This window comes from Hippocampus comes, unplaced genomic scaffold (assembly GCF_001891065.2).
Source record: "Hippocampus comes isolate QL1 unplaced genomic scaffold, H_comes_QL1_v1.1 scaffold261, whole genome shotgun sequence".
NCBI lineage: Eukaryota > Metazoa > Chordata > Actinopteri > Syngnathiformes > Syngnathidae > Hippocampus > Hippocampus comes.
In genome coordinates this window covers 7,284,928-7,303,552 of record NW_017805824.1, presented here as the reverse complement: position 1 = coordinate 7,303,552, position 18,625 = coordinate 7,284,928, and the positions used below count along the sequence as shown (strand labels likewise).

At 42.0% G+C, this 18,625-nt stretch overlaps 1 protein-coding gene and 1 long non-coding RNA gene across 10 annotated transcripts in view; one reads left to right on the top strand and one right to left on the bottom strand.

Moving 5' to 3' along the window:
- Positions 1-18,625, top strand: part of myo9aa (myosin IXAa) — a 96,849-nt gene that overhangs the window by 424 nt on the left and 77,800 nt on the right. The window lies entirely within an intron of this gene.
- On the bottom strand, positions 6,819-15,602 carry LOC109525852 (uncharacterized). 2 transcript variants are annotated; one of them, XR_002170213.1, is made up of 3 exons: positions 14,196-15,602; positions 10,893-10,959; positions 6,819-7,145 (listed from the first exon to the last, which is right to left on the bottom strand). It is a non-coding gene; the product is annotated as an uncharacterized LOC109525852 (long non-coding RNA). The 2 variants fall into 2 exon arrangements; XR_002170212.1 differs by lacking the exon at positions 14,196-15,602 and having other exon boundaries at positions 10,893-11,528.

Below are 18,625 nucleotides of genomic sequence, written 5' to 3'. Positions count from 1 at the left end.
TGTGTTTGCGTGTGTGTAGGCTCGGTGACTTGAGAAGCTCAACTATACAGTAGTGCGTTTGTGGATGTACAGTGGACTTGTCGCTTTGCTTTGGTTTTCAAACATACGCTTGACCTCACTTGTCTTGTACGCGTGTCGTTATTAAAGTGAGGTGCGTGAACCAGCCCGCTAAAGCTGGTTTTTGGACCCTTGTGCGTTTCCACGTATTATTTGGTAGAGTCCACTGAGGAAAAACGTATAGCACAGTATGCCGATTTGTACTGAAGCTGCTGATGCATGAGTCTCCTCTTAGAACTCCATATGATGTGTGAACGTGCCCCCGTCCTGATGCTGTGAGGTTTTTTTTCACATGGATGGATAGCAGAAGAACACAACAGTGATTGTCCTCCATCCATTTTCTGTAGCCCTAATTAGGGTCACCGATGAGCTCAAGCATGTCCCAGCTGTCTTGGGGCCAGAGTTGGGATACACCCAGGACTGGTCACCGGCCATTTGCAGGGCACCTTTAGACAAACAGTCATTCACCCTCTCACTTATGGACAATTTAGACATCAGTTCACCCAGCATGAGATCACCAAACCTGTTTGGAATATGGGAGGAAGCGCAGGAAAAACATGGCAACTCCTCTCAAGAAGAGATCCAAGACAAGAGTTGAACCCCCAATCTCTGAACGGATGAGGCAGACGTGCTCAGCACAAAGCACCAAGGTGGTGTCCATAACATGCAACGTAAATGTCAAGCCGGTTGCGTGCTGCCCTTGTGTGGTCATGAGAGACAGACCTGTTTATTTAATGGGTCCTCCTTTCTATGGTTATGTTCCAATTTTCTTTCTGGGAAGGTATGCCTGTGTCAGATCAACAACTTTGATTCCAGTAGCAGTGCTGGCCCCAGGAGCTTCTCAAGCCCTAGGCTGTGCACAGGTGATGAGAGTGAAGTGGGCCTGTCCTGCGGGAATGTGAGGTCTGAGAAGACACAGCTGCTGTAGTATGAGAGGCAGCCTGGGCGGAGACACCAGCAACTGGTCCCTGTCGACATCCAACACCCGTCAAGATCTCGTCTGCTATTTGTAAAAACTGGCCTCAGTTTATCACCTCAGGTTAGATCTGTTGAGTTGCTGGTAGCAGCGACGCTTCACTTCAACTTGCCTCGGAAGCTCAACTTTTTCCTTTGGTGATTGTGGTTACGTAATATGCGAGACTATAAGATTCAGTTATACAGTGTTGGGTAACAGTGTGCAACATCTAAATGCATTGCAACAGCTCCATTACTGAATGAGTTTGACATGTGTAGTGTTGTCAGAGAATCAAGTGTATTTTTCCGAGGAAGCCCTCAGTGACTTTCCTTTACTAGCCCTGTTCAATTACATGACACATTATATTTTTTTCCCTCTTACTTTGTCTTCAATTGTGTTTGTCCAATTGTGTTTATCCAAACAATGAATTTGATGCTATCACACACAAATCAATGAACACGTCCCTCATAAATATAAACGCCTTCCCTGTCTTTAATCCATTGCTTGTGCCTTCATATTGCAGACAGATGATGCGCGTGCTTTGTGATGTGATGTCACTGATGTGTGCAGCTCGTTGCCAATCTCAGAGCCACAGACATCCCAAACTCGGCATAAATGCCATATTTTCTATTTTAGCGCATTTGTAATCACATGGTGCAGTGATCCGATTTAAACAGGTATCCATTGTGCTCGCAAGAGGTTTTACAAGGAGCGGAGCACACTTTTAAATGCATTATTACCAGCATGCCTTACGTGACAGTTGATGTCACCCCAAAGTAAATGTACAGTGAGTGAACATTATGCACTCGGATGGCATTAAGTTGGGGCAGCAGTTCTGTTCTGTGTCCAGACTGTCTGGCAACTGCTGTACTGCCAAGTTCCATTCCATTATCATTCCGTTATTTCATGATGGATTATTAAAATGTGTTAATTGCTTCAAAATACTTGACTGTACAATGAACATGAAAGAATATTTCTCCCACCCCTATAGATAATCAGGAATGTGAGCACTTGTGAAGACTGGAACAACGTTTTTTTTTTTTTTTTTTTCCCTCTCCAGGGACAGCATAGCGGTAGAGAGGTGCGGTCCTAACCCAAAGATTGCGAGCCCAAGTGGGCTTGAGCAGGGCTCTTAGTCATCGTCATCAGTCGCTGAATGAGGAGATGGCGTTAAAGCGTTTCAAATGCCTTGAAGGTGGAAAAGTGCTATAAAAGTGAAAGCCCAAGCCCATTTTTGTCGAATATAGAAGTGCTCTTGTGGAATTTGTGTTCCCTTTGGAACTATCATCTTGAGGTAATTACCCATACAGTCCATTGTTTTGGATATGTTACCAAGGTGAAAATATTAAGCTTCTGTCCACTCATGAAACAAAATAAAATTGTCAATCACAAATTTTGGTCAAGGTCAGTTTCATGAGTTTTTTTTTTTTTCGGGATTGTGTTGAACCACAATTCAAAAGCAATTTGCCACTATACTCACACTGTCCACAAAGGTAATCAGACTGCTTTTGTGTTCGTGTGTGCAAGTGGCCTTCACAACGTGTCAGTTCATTGTGATAGATTTGTGCAGCCTATTAATACGAATCATTTAGTGATGTGTCTAAGACACAGATTTCAAAGTCATGGCCCGGGGGCCAGATCTGGCCCGCTACATCATTTTATGTGGCCCACAAAAGCAAATCAAGCATGTCAAGTTCCATGATGCTTCTAAGGTCTGAACCAATATTTTAAATTGTCTTGTACATGCATTTGAACTGTGAAGTAGGTAGGTCATGCCTGCAGCCAAATAGTTTTTTTTTTAAATGCATCCGTTCCATGTCTTTGCTTAGACGCCTGTGCCATGCAATTTATTCTTTAAAAATCACCTGAGCAACCATGTGCACCCGGATTTGTGCTTTGCTTTGAAATTCCGCAACCCTCGCTGCTCATTATTCATTTTAGGGTGAGGTGATTAATCAATATATTAATAAATAAATCAATATGTATTTATTCAATTCATTGGGCACACGCTTGCGGTTTCCCGGGTGCTGGAGAATGACCCGCAGAACGGAGGAGCCATACACCCGAACACCGGTGCAAGGCAGGGGACCCTCCGATGGTGTTGCGGCTGCCAGTTGACGTGGTGGTGATGGCGACTGGGATGTCCGGCTGACTGCTACGTCATACCGGTCGGTCATCCCGGTACGCTTACTGGATCGGCTGAAGGTGTGAATATGAGGATGAATGGTTTGCCTATACATGCTCCCTGACTGGCTGGCGACCAGTTCAGGGCGAACCCCGCCTCTCACATGAAGTAAACCAGGATAATGTCATTGTCATTTTCTGAAATCATTTTTTATGAATTCCATGTTATTTTAAAGCCCTATTGCCTTTGCTCCTACTGATCCACTGACACCCCCTTCATGAATTTTGAATCACAGCTTCTATTTGAAGTCCTGTATTACGAGCTCACATGATTGGGGTGCCCCAAAAAGAGTCGTGGTCACATTATAGGATTGTTTTGGGAAAGATATTGGCATGCCCATGAAGTCATTATAAGAGAAACCTGCTAGTGTTGCACGGAACAAAGCCCCCCTTTCTTCCGTGGGTCATTATGAGTTCGGCTTTGGCCTCAGCAGCTGAACCTCCCAGCATTTTGCATTTCCCATCATTAACTTGCCGGTGGCTGAACTGAGATGCAGAGAAGTGCTTTGTTTTCTTCTTTGCAATCTTGCTTCTGTGAAATGAGTTGAAAGGATCTTTTTCCCGTTCATCCTTAAAATAGAGACAAGCAATTTTGATCTAGCCGGAAGCTAAATGCATTTATATTAAATCCGGTCCTTGTTTTGGAGAGCGATGAAAGTCTTTTGTCTTTTGTGTTGGTTGAGTACCACAGTAATCCTCGTTTGAACCATGCAATATCTGGGGTCATGTAAACAAGTAGCTGGCTCCGTAAAAGCACATTTACTGTATGATGTGTCCTTGCGCCGTCATTGCCACGTTTGCTCGTAAGGTTTCGTCACAGGAGTTGACTCAATAAGTGCCTCTCGATGCCAAAGAACACTCGAAACTGGAGTTGTACATTTGCTGAATATTTGGGAGTGTATTGTGACACAGTGGTGACAATAGCTAGTGGCCTCTGCAGTCTTATGCTACAGACAGGACAGGGCCCATGACTAATCCTCAGGCATGCGCGCTTGTGTAATGCTACACAATGCAGTCTATATATACAGGGGCAGCACTGCCACGCAGCAGTGAAACCACATCACTCTCAGAAAAAAATTGTGGCTTTCTGGGTTTCAAAATGTAACACCTTGCAGTGGTTTACACTTCAATATACTCCAGAGGACAGCTAGAGTTCAGTCTCTTATCTGAGTGAGGAGCTCTGCCAGTTTACAGTAGTCTGGGCGCTGTCAGAAGGAGGCAAGAGGTGGGTGCGGGGGGGGGGGGCAGAGATAGCTGTGGTTGACAACATACAGGCGGCGATAAGGTTGATTTCCAACGCAGCCCAAGATGGGCTCTGCTTTCTGCGATGCTTCTCTTGCCTAATCTGCTTTGTCAGTTTTGTAAATATCTGGATGATCTAGGCTTCACAAAGATTATTCTTAAATCTGACCAATAACTTTGATTTACAGTAGGATATGGAGCAACAGATGATGTATATATATCTATGAAGACTTAACTTTGTGAAAGGTGCATTCAACCCCCAGCCTGTCACAATGTCCAGGCCGCGTTGCTGTGCTCTGCCCGCCACCTGCTCTCATCCTGATTACCTGCTGGTGCCTTTACAGGCAGCCATTCACTCCAGCGACTCGGCGGCCTTGTTGAATGACTCAAGTCAGACATCCAGTCGATGATGAGAGGCAGAATTGGCTCCAGGAAGTCTAATACTCAACCCGAAGGATTCCACTTAACAGCATGGCAAATAGTTTTTGTTCCTCTTGTCACATTGGGGCCCGGTGAGGTTTGAATGTCCAATTGAGTTTATCGTGTCACAAGCTTTCCTGGAATTAGAGTTTGGCGGAATGAGGCTGTTTGTGTTTTTTAATTTGAGAACGTGTTCTTGCTCTGCACTAACTAGTTTGATTCTTGAAAAATCTGTTGAGCGTGCATCTCTCTGGATCAAGTATTGCACAGGTGTTTGTCTTCAATTTCAACTGTCCGTTCATATGCTCTTTCCAATGCTTTCTTCTACTAGGAATGACAGTCAGCGTGATGTGGATTAAATCTCTCACAACATATTAAAACAGTGAAAAACAGATTCTATGCAAATTATTTTTGTCCTCGTTCTGCTCATAAAGGAAAGCCGAGGCTCTTTGGCCATTTGCACGGATACAACTTGTTCTTCAGATTTGTCCTTTCTTGTTGGCAAACTCTGCTTTCTTGTGGTCAGGGAGTTTGACTTTTTTATGACTGGTGCTGCACATGCATTCTAAAACCTGTCCTCTCAAAACAAGACCACGCATGCTTTCTGTTTATGGCTCCCCAGGAAAGGGTGTAAGTAAAAAAGGTTTTAGATGAATTATATTGGTCTATGCCAGTGGTCCTCAACTAGAAATGCTGTCGGTCCACTTTTTATTTATTTATTTATTTTTAATAAGACCAAGGTCCGGTCCCATGCACGGCGGTGATGGGGAGCAGGGCTATATGCCCATTTAGTATGGTCAAGCCAAGCTTATACAAATCAACACTCCTCACAACCAACCAATAATGGGGTGCATGTAAATAATTATTCACTTTGCCAGTATACAGCAAATAATGAGAGGTATTGTATTGAGGCACAGGAACTCTGATTTTGTTAAGTTGTGCCTGCTTAATTAAGAATAGAAATATCCCTTTTAGGGAAATAAGACATTTTTACTTTAACTTTGTTCAACAGTAGTTGTCTTTTTTCCCTTAATTTAACAAAAACAAAACAAAATACTCATTTTACCAAAATAAATACTAACCATGAAAACAAAAATATCCTTTTCATTTGTACAATTCCCCTTTTCACATCCCCTCTGAAATCACTGAAAAACATATCAGAAGAGGAGTTAAGAACCATTTTAAATACTGACACAAGGGAGCACAGGAATGTGCAGTGCTGTTCTTCCACTAAAAGTGAATGCAATGTCTGAGGCATGCAAATATTATTTGAGGACGCCATTGTTCTGTTTATTTACCATGTTGTGGTGTTCTGCTGTTAAACAGCTGCAAAGATCCCCGGGTAGACGGGAGCAAAACTGCACACAATCGAAACCTCCCGCGATTCGTCTAATTGTCTGTGTGCGGCTCTCCTGGACTGAAGCTGTGAGCAGTAGCACACTGTGGCTTCGCACATGCGTCTGTTTCTTGACACAATCATCCATTTTGAATGCATGTGTATTGGGATAGACGCGTGCTGACGCTTATGTATAGGCACACCTTAAGTTCAGAGGAGCCAATCAGCGCATCGTATATGCTGACGCTTATGTATGGGCACATCTTAAGTTCAGAGGAGCCAATGAGCGCGTCGTTATCGCCGACATGCCCTGCTCAGCCAGGGTCTTCAGTGAGTCAAACATTATACAACACACAGTCGCGCTGCTGCGGTCCTCTGCAATACATCTGTTAGTGCACGCAAAGAATACAACGGATAATTTTAACAAGCGATCGCGGTAATGCGCAGATTATAGTCCACAAATACAAAATGTATAACGTAAAAATCACTCTATAAATTATTATTTTATACAATTTGCCGAGGGTCCGGACAGAGGTCGGCGGTCCGGTCGTGGATCGCGGTCCACCAGTTGAGGAAGGCTGGTCTATGCAGTAAGGCTCCTCTGGTCAAACATGGGAATGCTCATTTGATATTTGTAAAATGTCAACTTTTATTTTGGTCACAGTTCAACAAATGATCAAGCAACATGTGGTTTTATGATAAAGCAAGGTAATGTTATATTGACATGATCTTTCCTAAATGGTCTCCCAAATATCTTTGCCATGTTCTTGAAGTCGACGACACCGCTGTGCTTCTTGATCAAACAGCAGTTCTTGCTGTTTGTCTGTCGACTGCAGCTCTGACTGCAGGATTGGGCTCAGATTTCAAAAAGACCGCCGTCTGCTGCAGGCAGATAGACAGCCTTTGGGCCCCTTCCTCAGAAGAAACAGTGAGAGCTTCAGGAACGCTTCCCTGTAATTACAGGTCATGTTTTTTTTTTTCTAATCCTCTAAACAGATGTGCTCCAAATTATGCTGCACATTCAGACCCCGTGTTCAACATTGACGACCTGCCATTACAATAAAACTGGTGCAGCTCGGGTCCAGACTGTTTGCCATGGATTCAGCTATCCCACCAAAGACAAATATATTTACCGATGTATGAATGGAAATATATTGCAAGATATTATATTATTTTCCCAATGTATATGACAAATATTATGTTATAAATATATGGATTTATATATTAATGATCAAATATTACACAAGATATTCATTGTATATCCATGTAATATATTGAAAATACCCCCCCGAATTGCCATTTTCCATATATGTATCATGACGATGTAATATGTGTTTATATATGACAAAATATCCATCATATTTTTATAAATATCCACAATCATGTGTTGTAATTTATATCGGGAAATGCATTGATAATATATGTGAAGAAATAGTGTTGCATATATTTTCAATGTATGGTAAATGTCTTTTTTATGCATGGAAAATGATATGCAAACATACACGAGGTATAGGTAAAGATATATGATTAATACTCTGTAGAATATATGGTAAATGTATGAAATTTATGTAAAAATATGTGAAATTATCTTGAAATGTGTATTGCATAATAGGAGCAAATATATGATAATGAACAAAGACTAATCGGTATCTCATCAAAATCCACTTATTTATTTTTTAATAAACACAAAATAACAGATTTTGAGGTTGACAACTACTTTATTCACAGTACAACAGTTGAACAGTGCAAACTCTTTCAAGTGTAATCTCTTCAAAGTCTAAACTTTAAAATAGTTTTGAACTCAACGTAACATTCTGCAGCAGTGCAACATACCAGTTCCGAATTTTAATGAGGCTTGCGACTTGTGCTTCAGCTGATGTCTTACTTTACAGATTTGATTGTTGATGGACTGTCTCACATCAGCTTCCTTGACCCCAGGAAACTGTTGTTGAATTGCATCTGTGAAAAAGAACACAACAATAATTACCCATTTCAAGCCCCCTGCTTCCTGTACTTCCGCCGCCACTCGTTGCTCTTAACCCACACCCCCTTCACTGGATACTTAAATGTAAAAGCCACTTTGCAGGCAGAGATGAACTCTAAACTGGAAGGAAACCACCTCTGAGAACTTAGCTTGCAAAGCTTGCGACACTCTGCATTGGAATCGGACGCAACACTGAGCCCTCCTTTCAAGTTAGACTTGGGGAGGATTTCGACATCGAGCACCATCAAGAGCACCCGTGCCATACCATTGGGGGTGCTACAAGCTTTTGCACTCTCACAACAAGACGCTGAGCTTCCTTGCTAATTTCCACCTTACGTAGACAAAAGGGGCGGCCCGGGGATCCAGTGTTAGCGCGTCAGCCTCACAATGCAGAGGTCGTGGGTTCGATCCCGGTTGCGGCCTCCCTGTGTGGAGTTTGCATGTTCTCGCCGGGCCTGTGTGGGTTTTCTCCGGGTACTCCGGTGTCCTCCCACATTCCCAAAACATGCATTGCAGGCTGATTGAACACTCTAAATTGTCCCTAGGTGTGAGTGTGGGCGCGAATGGTTGTTTGTTTCTGTGTGCCCTGCGATTGGCTGTCAACCGGTTCAGGGTGTCCCCCGCCTACTGCTCGTAGACAGCTGGGATAGGCTCCAGCAGCCCCCGCGACCCTTGTGAGGACAAAGTGGATTCGAAAATGGATGGATGGACGTAGACAAAAGTAAAATAAAAATAAGAGCGTGATGAGCAAGGATGAAAAAAGCAAACTCATAACAAGCATTCGAATGACAATGCAAGGAAGGAAGAGGAAAAACGGCACAAGCAATAGGATGCCAAAAACACCACAAGTTTTGATGTTAGAAATGTACGTGCTAGCAAATACTTGTGTGGGTCTGTGAGGTGTGCAAAGTGATGTTTCACGTAGATCATCACACTCAGTCTCAGATCCATCAGCATGTTTGGTGGGGCGGTTATCAACATTTTTGTTGGTGGCGGTGTTGAGGGAGACTCGTTTTCTTAAAAAAAAAAAAAAAGAGAGATTTAACAGACAGCAATCATAAAGACCAATTTTGTCCACAAAGCCACAAGTTAACTGATGTATCATCAAATAATTGTAACAGGAGTACGTTTTAGGGTTGACCCAGTCTCCATGTACATACCTGTATGTGTACCATGCTCATTCACCCGGTTTATTCACAGTCATAGTCCATATAAATACAAACCGTCACTGAGGGTTGTTACTTGCTCAATCATGTCGACAAAGCACAACTTCATTTATCTACTTGTAATTCCTTTATGACGAAGTAAATGTGCTTGTGATTTTTCAAACATGCTCTGGAAAATGACTGAAGCCCACCGATCCGACCACACGTGCCAATATGGGCGATTGCTGTTTAGATTTAGATAGCATCATTTAGAATCACCCCCGGGTCAAGATGTATAAATGCAAAGATGTACAATAATAATTCATGCCGTAATACTCAATACTTGCCTTTCACTACCATTTCGCATTTTGGAATTTTCTCGATGTAAAACCTTGACCTGGCTCTGTAGTTCCCATTTCACTGCGTCCAGGCTAAACTGACTGTCCTTGAAAAACAGTTCCTCCTCCGCCTGTCTTCAAGCAGCAAATCTGGCCTTTTTTTCTGAAGGGCAAAGTTATACATTATCATCATTTAGCCATTGAAGACCCATTGCGCTAATGATGAATAATGTGACATCATTCGCATCACCTGTTTTGGATTTCCAGAGGTTTTCTCACCAGGACTGAAATATTCTTCACCAAAGTACCGTCGTTTTCCCTTTCTCACCCTCTTATTCCTGTGGTTGCAGTTGCCGCTCAGCTTCTCTCAGTCTAGCCCGGGGGTCGGCAACACGCGGCTCCAGAGCCGCATGCGGCTCTTTAGCGACATCTAGTGGCTCCCTGGAGCTGTATAAAAAATGTTTGAAAATGGAAAAAGATTTTGATAGTAGGCTAATATAGCTCAAATAGATATACAGGTTGATGCATGTTGCAGCTGCGAAAAAGGAGGGCTGTGGTGTTTTTTTAAAAACGTACACTTTATTTATGCTTTTAACAGTCTCGACAAACACAAACATGTCTGCGTCCAACTCCGTGCCTTCTCTCTTCTCGTTGAACTCGAGAGGTGTTCAAAGACAGCCTCCGAAAAACAGAAATTCATGATCACTTCAATGACACTAAGAAAAGCGAAAATAATGCACAACACAAAAAAATCAAGCGAGGAAATCACAAAATAAATTCTATGGGGGCGTTTGTGAACACACAACAAAGGAATGAATAACATCAACAATTCTGAGACAGTCCAGTCTCCTACATACATACAGCATGTGTTTCCTTCATTGTAAGTTTTATAGAAGGCTTTTATTTTTTTGCGGCTCCAGACATATTTGTTTTTTGTTTTTTTTTGTCCTATATGGCTCTTTCAACATTTTGGGTTGCCGACCCCTGGTCTAGCCTCTTTTGCTAAATTAATTGATTGGGAAAATGTTCCTATCAATGTTAACAGCACTGCAATTAATAAATATTACAGAATATTTCTATGACAAATGTTATATTGTAAAAGTCAAACACAGGATACACATTTTCATATGAAAAACAGAACAAACATTTTGTTGCTGAATTTGATAATACAGTCGCGCAAACTGAAAGAAGTGATACATTAACTATGAGAATGTGTTTAAAAACGACTCACCTGCAAACTGAAGAATGACAGCATCTTTGACGGGTCATCCATTAACAGGCTTCTTGCTGTTGATCGACTGTCAACATGATATGTCATGTCAGTAATGGCGGCTGTGTCGAAATCAATTATCCACTTGATAGGAATGATGCCGGCTTTGTTTTATCTGGTCTTTTTGCCCAACCAACAAAGGCAAACCTATATTGTGACATTTTGGCTCAGGGTAATTAATTTACCGTAATATTTCACCTTCTGCTCGTGCTCAAATAGCCGTCCTTTCCACCTAGCACGTGCAAAGATATGATTGCGCTACGATTGGTTGGTTCGTCCGGGCAATGGTTCTGTGCATGCGTCAATCGCGCTGAGCGCTCCGGTCAATGTAGGTCTCTGTTTCATCCCATCCGTTTTCGTTTTCGTTTGCTCACGCGCTACTGAGTCGAGCACTGACAAATATTGAAAATGGACTGATTCCAAATGAAAGTGAAATATATCCTTTCGGGTTCTGATCAAATTGTTATTCCAAGAACAATGAGAGATCGTGGAGAAAAAAAAAAGGTTTGTCATTTTTCCTTGATTCTGCTATTTCTGGAAAGAGTTGTGAACTAATTTCTAGACAGGGACTCAACTCAACTGTATTTACAAAGTGCTGTACATGGAGCAACTATCATGTATACAACAGAAAAGCAATAAATCAGCAACAAGGACGGTAGAAAGCACCAAACAACAAAACTAAGATCAAGTCTAGGTCATGCTGAGTCAAATGCCAAAGAATAGTGAGTTTTGAGGTGGGTTTTAAAGATGGGCAGCGAGGGGGCTTGCCGAATGTTCAGTGGGAGGTCATTCCAGAGAGAGGGACCAGCAACGGAAAAGGCACATTCCCCTCTGAGCTTAAAACCTTGCTCATTAACATCTGGCATAAATGTAACGGCGTTTCAGAAAAAGAACGTGATACCAACAGTCAAACATGGTAGTGGGAGTGTGATGATCTGGAGCTGCCCTGCTAATTCCAAGCCGGGCTCGCTTGCTGTGATTGATGGAACGACGAATTCTGCTCTTAACCAGAAAATCGTGTGGGAGAATGGTTGGCCATCACTTTGTGGGCTCAAGCTGAAGCGGATTTGGGTTCTGCATCATGACAACGATCAAAAGCACATCAGAAAGTCAAATTCTGAAACAAACAAAATGAAGCTTTTGTAGTGGTGTCGTCAAAATCCTTACTTTAATCCGATTGAAATGTTGTGGCATTACATTAGAAACACTGTTCATGCTCAAACCCTCCAGTGTTGCTGAATTAAGGCACTTCTGCAATGAAGAGTGGGCCAAAATGTCTCCACAGAGTTGTGAAAGACTCATTGCCAGTTATAGAATATGCTTGATTTTGGTTGTTGCCAACAAGGGACACCACATGTTTAAGGGGCAATCAGTTTTTCACACAGGGGGCAAGTATGTTTGGTTTTTTTCCCCTCCTTTCGTCATAAAAACCTCCATTAAAAAACATTTTGTTTATTTCTGTTGTCTTTGACTATTATCTAAATTAGTTTGAAGACAGGGAACATTTAAGTGTGGGGAAACATGCAAAAAAAAAAAAAAAACAGGAAGGGGGGCAAACCACACCACTGTATCTATCTCATCATAAAATGACCATTCCGACAGTGATACCAGTCTGGCTGGTCTCTCATCAAAGTACTTCAGGGAAAGTGCTGCTGTTTGTTTCCATCGTGTTGTTTTTAACACCGCAGTGGATGTCCATACCATCGTCATCAAATGTCAGTTGTGCTCTTAACATACATGTCTCATGCCGTTGCTTTATTTGGCATTTGCGTGTGATTCTTTTTTGAGCTGCAACATATGGGTGCTGATAATGTTGCTAAATTTGTTCCATACCTCAAAGTCGCTGAAGTCGGCAGTACTATTTTGAGATTTGCTTTCCTTGTACTAAAAGAATATAAAAAAGTATTTTACCATCTGGCCATATGCCTATCGCTATCTATTATTCTTGTAGCTTTTGCAGAATGAAAACATCATCATTCAACATGGATTTCTGAGCCTTTAACGCCGAAACCTTTGCTGATGAAGTGACTTGTTTCTGCCAGCTCATTTTTATTGTGGGGTGGAGTACTTTTCCAGCTTCACTGGCCAATTGCTGCAGCGTCATATTGATATTTCCAGAACTAAAATGGAGTCTGAATGGAAAACATTATCCACACTCCAAAACAATAAAAGAAAATGTGAGGGTAGTCCAAGAGCAAGTCTTGTTTGAGACATTACATCAATGCTTCGAAAATGTTGCGCCCACTAGCACTGAAAACTGCACTTCTGTGAAGAGGTCTTTGGACATTTTTGCTACGTTATTTTAACCTTGTGAAAGCAACGAGGCCACTTCCAGTGAAGGGCAAGCCACCTGGCATATGTAGTGAGCCAAGATACAAGTTTTGATATATAAGCTTCACTACATTGACTGAGGCCACCCATCAGAGAAATGTAGCAATCTGAAGTCTGACCTTTTGGAAAAAAAAGTAGCTAAATGTTAAGAGAACCCTTGTTAAAAGAAAAACTTAAAATCTAAAATGATGCAATTTTCCTATTATATAAATCAACACTTCATTTTAAATATATAATGCTTTGTTTTTTACTATGACTGCAAAATACGTGTCTTGTACTTAATGACAAAACATTTTTGGCCGTTTATATAGAATTATATGGCAGGACTTTTTATTTTATTTCATTTTTTTCTTCTGAAAGTAGCTTTTTGACTTTTACCAAACGACATGACTAATGACTACATCATCTAGATAATTAGCTGTTAGGAAAGCCTCCACAACTTTCTTCCCCACACACACAAGCGCGACTGATACAGGTGATTTCATGCATCCTGCATGTGTCAGCTTCTGTGGAAGGACACTAGTGCGAGAGAGGCATGACTTAGCAGAAGAGTGGTCGTCTCGCAACCCAGAGTTTGAGGGTTCGATCCCATGTCCAGGTGTCTTTGAGAAAGATACTGAACCCCCAATTCCTCCTGATGCTGCGTCATCAGTAGTTGAATGTCTTGTCGGTGGAAAAGCGCTAAACAAGTGAAAGCCCAAAGCCCATTAGCACATTCTGTGATCACAAATGTAGCTTTGCTACAGTAAAGCTATTTCAGGTTGAAAAGAGCGACTTTATGATCACGTACTGAGAAATGTATGTCGTTCCAGTCGTAACACCACTACTTATAATGCCTCTACTATCTTACACTGCCTGCTTCAATATTAAGTTGGAAATTAAAATAGAAAATGTTACTCCTCGGTCTCTTCAGAGGTTTTTCACATATCATACCTGCAACCAAGTCTGGATCATCCTCACAGTCACTCTCTTCTTAAGAATGCAGCCATGCCGGTCTTGCAGACAGCTTCTAAGTTTGTCCTATGTCATCATCGCATGCTGGATGCCCTCAGTTAGAAGTGTCCGCCTGTGTTTGGGTTACTCAAAATGCACGTTTTATTCCAGGACCGAAGTCTTTGAAGAGAGAACAGCAGTCATCTGCCAGAGAGATGCCACATGTTCTTCGGCAGCTGTCTCATGAACCAGTTTGTCTGCCAAACATTACCGTTAAAAGTCCATAAATGTCATCGTGAAGGCACTAATCTCGACGTGGTAAAAGAACATAACAAAACTTTGTTGTGTATGTTTCATAGCGATAAATGTTTACATCTAACACTCTCTACTGCTGCCGATGCTGTAAAACGAGCTTTGTTGTCTTTGCCCGCAACACGTTTTCAGTGACTAATATAAAGCTGGTTGTTTGACTTGTTTGTCTTCAAATTGCCTGTATGTAACCCTTTAATCTTAAAAAGATACTGTAGGTCTGCAAAAAAGTCATAGGTTTTCTATTTCGGTAAATATGTGGACATAAATAACATGTTATGTTGGAGCACTCTCAGTTGTGCTTCCTGTCTCACTCTGTATTTCTGTCATTTTCCTGGGAGTGGACACAGGAAGTGGATTTCTATGACTACAACAAAGGAGTGGTGTAGTTTACAGCACTGCAGTTTCAACTGCTCTTTCAAACAAGTTTTCGCTAGCATGCAACTTTGGATCTTAGTTGGACTTGGAATATCAGATTATGTTTCCCTGGTATCGATATATCGATGCTCTCACGAATATCAGTCCGGTATATGCGCAGCCTTTTTGCGCTGTAGGCAAAACGTGCAAAGCCAATTCCTTGTCGCCTAGCTAAATGCCGAAGGGGACCGTGACATAGCACCTGTGGGAACTTTAAACCTATACAATGTATTTTTTTGAACACAAGATACCACCAACTATGATAATTAATCCAGTTAAGCATCATAAATGCAAACCGAGCGTGTGACTGTTTGGAAATGCACAGCGTTGTTAGAATGTGCTGTAGGGTTACTCAAAGTGCCGCACTCTCGGGGACCTGAGCGAGCCCTGGTCTTTTCGACTGGGGACAGAAAGTGCGAGGGTTCGAATTATGTGCTCCTTCTCAAGAGTACTAGTTAGGAGGCGAGCAGCAGCATTTTGGACCAACTGGAGACACTTGAGGGAGGATTGGCTGACTTCAAAATAAAGTGTATTACAGTAATCCTGTAAAACATACGACAGTGGGGCAGTGCGGGACTGACCAACCAAGGTGACCACAAAAAGTTCTGTCAACAAAATAGAATCTGAACCACAAAAGAGCGCTACCCCAAATGCTGACCTGGTTGTGCAAATGCAAAAAGCATACAGTACAACAAAACAAGACACATGCAGTTTCCAGTGTCATTTGCCAGGCGGATGTCATTAAAAATACTTAACGTGGCTGTCTTTGCCATGTATTTTCTTGAATCTGACTGGAAAACCCTCATGTTATGTTCATCTCAGGAAGATTTCAACTGCGCGTGTAGTACTTTTTACTGAAATTTTGAAATAAAAGGCAGCTTGGAAATAGGTCTCAAATTTGACAATATATCTTGATCAAGGCCAGGTTTCTTGAGCAGGGGTTGCACCACAGCTTGAAAATTGCTGGGGGACTACACCAAAAGAGAGACTACTATTGACAATGGCCAAGACCAATGTACCAATATTTGGAGGAACCTCCTCAAAGAAATGAGGAGGAATAGAGTCACCAGGGAAGCCCGAATGGCTTAATCTGGCAAACAACATCTTCTTAAAACGTCAATGAAACAGCTTCAAAAGAATTAAACACCGCCAGACAGTCATAGGGAGAGAATGCAAATATGATGTTTGAAACGAGAATCCTAGCTGGAGAAACCTTGAGGAATATATTGCACCTAAATGGGCAAGAGTTTGTAGAAATTGGCTGAGGAGGTTTAAGCACAGAATCAAATTGCTTTATGTAAATAGTGTGCGCGAATTGTGATGGTTAGCCTGGTTTGACAAATGTTCTCTTTTGGCCTCTAACTGTGCTCTTGTAGCAGCGCCAGCAGTCTTTCCAGATTTGATAAGTGACCTGCAGCTTGTCTTTTTTTTTTCCCACCTTTGTTTGGCTTTGCAGCACTCCTGTTTAGCTGTGTTACTTCTGTTATTAAACCAGGGTTTGCGTTTAGCTTTTGATCGCACAGTTTTTAATGCCGCCGCCAAATCCAGTATAGCACTGTAGGATGAGTGGAAGCAACAGGTGAGTTGCTCCATGTTAGAAAAGGGTGCACAAAGCTCATCAGAGAAGCGACTAGCAGTTAGATGGTTAGGCATTCAGCAGCTGTACTCCAGATCGGCAGATTTAACAGCACCACAGGACAAGAAAATGTCAAAGAGAACAGTCATATGATTGGAAATCGCATTGGACAAGACTTTCAAGTCTGACACCGGTAGATCATAAGCAAGAATTGGGTTTAAAGTATGTCCTTGTTCATACGTATTTGTAGGGATGAGTCACGTGAAGCACTGAATTGAAGGAGTCTATAAGCCTTAAAAGGTTCTTTGATAATGTTTTTTCAGGACAGCACACATGAATAATAAAATGCCCCTGAGGAGGATATGCTCTTTGTTGAGCATGATTACAGGAACACGATTTGAAAAATCATTTGGAAAGTCCTTATTGTATTTGGGAGGACAGTAAATGACAGTGTGGAGCCAAGGGACAGCTGGGCCTATTCAAAGAAAGTGGCTTCAAAGCTGGAGATTGATGTGGCCATTACACACCGTTTACCTTGAAAATTGTTTTTCAAAATAGTCACCGTTCCTCCACCATGTGTCCTAAAGTTCTTGGGGAGTTCAAGAAGGCGCAATCCGGTTGCAATATTTCAAGTAAAGCGCTATTCTCAGCGGCACCTGTCCAAGTCTCCAGCAGAAAGAGGAAATCCAGGTCACCGGAGAGGGAAAAACGAAATGTTTTATTCATTAATCAATGAGCAGAGGACCAAGCGTGTTTTGGCTCCTGTTTTGCTTCACCAGCTGACCTTTGCATTTGCTGTGGCGATAGTGATACTCGTTGGAATTGTGGCTTATTTGCCGCCATGGAGGCAAGGATTAGTTACTTTGAGGAGAGACTCTGCACCATGCATAGACATTGTGCAGAGCAAGTTAGCTTAGTGCCAAGCTTTTGTGAGCAGCCGGTAAAGCAAGGACTCTGGGAGGTGGGTAACACTGTGAAGTGGCCGCAAATAGCATGCCGCTTCTGATTGGTGAGCTTTGGGGGATATGAGCGCTTTAAAAAAAAGAAAAGCATCTTCTACAATCACAAAATCACAGTCTGAGATGACAATTTCGATCCCAATCATTCTGCCCTAGTGTAGAGGTTCATATTTTTTTATCAATAATAATGGTAGCTAATTTCTTATTTGTTGAACCACTCTATTAGATCAGTCCTCCGATTCTGCTTGCCCCGCTCCTGGCACGTTAGCCAGTTGCTTTAAATTTGTGGCAGTTCAACGGTTTGTTTTGTTTCTTCATGCGGTTGTATGACACCACAGACAAAGGTAAAAATGTAAGAAGGCAACAAGCTCCTTTCCTATAACGGCAGAGAAAAAGACGCCTCTGACCTCCACTCCCTGGAGTTCACACAGACTCATTCTTCTGTATTGCTTCATCAAAGTGGAAAATCTCGCTAAACTAGATTCAACAGCATTCAGGGTAGCTTTAATGCAGCTCCACAATGCACAATTCACAATTTCATTTTACACACTGATGAATTCTAACACTCCGAATGGTATGCTGGCTTCCGCAGATTTAGTCTTGTTGTGTTGTGGCCTAGCAATGCAAGCACAAACATGACCTCATGAAGTGCAGTATGGCAATAATCAGGAGCGCTGAGCTCACAATACACAACTGGTGAATTTTTTTTTTCACTGAACCTGTTACACTCAATTTCACATGTAGTGTGGGAAAGACTCAACCGTTGAAAAACAACTGACTGATTAAAAAAAATGCAAAAGAGATTACTTACTGTACAAGTTCAGATTAAATTGCTACAAAAAACAGCAAGTTTGGTTCCTTTTGTACAGTCAACCACCTCAGATCTTTTGTATCTTTTTTTTTTTTTTAAGAGCTCCGTATGATAGCATCCGATTAGTTTACAGAACAAATTGGAGTTGTAACTCTAGTTGACAAGATCAAGGCCTCTGTCTGAGAACAGCAGCGTTGCCTTCAGGCTGAAGGGGAACTGTTTCTATGAGAATGTAGAGTCATGTTACACAGTGATACATTCAGTGCAGACAAATCTGTGTGTGTGTGTGTGTGTGTGTGTGTGTGTGTGTGTGTGTGTGTGTGTGTGTGTGTGTGTGTGTGTGTGTGTGTGTGAATTT